The sequence below is a fragment of the Teleopsis dalmanni genome, chromosome 2 (genome assembly GCF_002237135.1).
Source record: "Teleopsis dalmanni isolate 2A chromosome 2, ASM223713v2, whole genome shotgun sequence".
NCBI lineage: Eukaryota > Metazoa > Arthropoda > Insecta > Diptera > Diopsidae > Teleopsis > Teleopsis dalmanni.
The window spans coordinates 130963006-130964569 of NC_051847.1; positions in this window are offsets into that span (position 1 = coordinate 130963006).

Genomic DNA, 1564 nt, shown 5'->3' on the forward strand with positions numbered 1-1564 from the left:
GGCAGACGTCCAACAAGCGCCCGTATTGAAAATTTGTCTGAGATATTATTGTGGTTCATTCAGTATATCATAGTATATTCAGTATATTCAGTATATACAGAATATACAGTATATTCTTTTCTCAATATACTCAAACAGGTGATGTGTCAACTAACACCATTTTTTATTAAGTAATGATTGGCAAGCCATCAGAAAAAGGCATATCCCGAAAACGTTTTTTAATTATTTATGAATATTAAATTTTTTTGTATTAAATTGTTTTTTTTTTTAAAAATTATATTTTATTTAATATATACTTAATAATAAATGTTACAAAATTATTCTGAACAAGAAATATCTTAACTTGTGTCTTAAAAATGACTGCTAAAGACTTTTGTTTATTTAAATGGAAATTAATTATTTCGTTTTTCGTTTAATGTTTTTTAATTTATAATTTTAATTAACTTATATCATTTTATTTCACATATATCATATCTTCAATATATTTAGTATAACTTTATAATTTGACAACGACTGAACTTGATTTTCCAAACTTTTCCCAACGACTGTCTTTTTAGCTTCTAAAATTCATAAGAATATTCTAGTAGCTTCTTTATCTCCATCCCTAGGATTGGAGCTACTAATTTCTAAAGCGCCTCGTAAGCGTCTTTAGCTTTAGCGTCAGTAGCCAGATAATGAGATTAATATCCAATAGTATTTAAATATCTTATCAATTATGTATTTAAAATGATATTGATAGTTTTTCTGCAAGATAGTTACATCTTGAATAGAAAACACAATTGTTATCTTTTTGCAACATTGTTGCCATATAAAGTATAGGCACTGAGCCTCTACTATGCAAACACTGAGTGTTTGCGTTATAATGTTGTTTGATAATAAAACGCACATAGGCGTCTGCAGATATTTTGATGCAAAATCTTTATATAACTGCAAAGTGCCGTTATATTAATTTTGGGTTTTTAATTTGTACATATATATGTCAACAAAGCGACCAAAAAATAGTTATAAATAACGACTTATATATCAGCGAGACTGTACAACATTTAAACTCTCAAGAAAACTAATGAGTTTTAAAAGCAAGTTTTCAATAATATGTTTGACTTAACATAACTAAACCCTTATTGCATAATGTACGCAGATAATAGCTGTTTGGATTTAGTGAGCAAAGTAATGATTAAAAATTATATAAACAGGCATATGGACATAGCTAAATCGATTTGTCAATTCGTGAAATTATCAGAAATATAAAACTTAAATGGCGTTCATGTTCTTTTCTCAATTAAAAAGATTTCAACAAACATGACATACGCTTTATTGGCAATATAGTGAAAAATATCTAAATAAAACGAAATAAAATTCGTGAAATACTTGAGATGCTTTCATGTAAAAAGAAAAAAAAACAAATTTCAAAAGAAAAATATAATTTGTTTACAAGAGGACATTATAATCATGTATCTCATTTAAACCAAAAAGTATAAGCAAACTGCATAGCGTTGTGTCCCCCCAATGGATATCTCATATTATTATTCGTACGTGCTGACCTACAACAAATTTTATTAGTGGA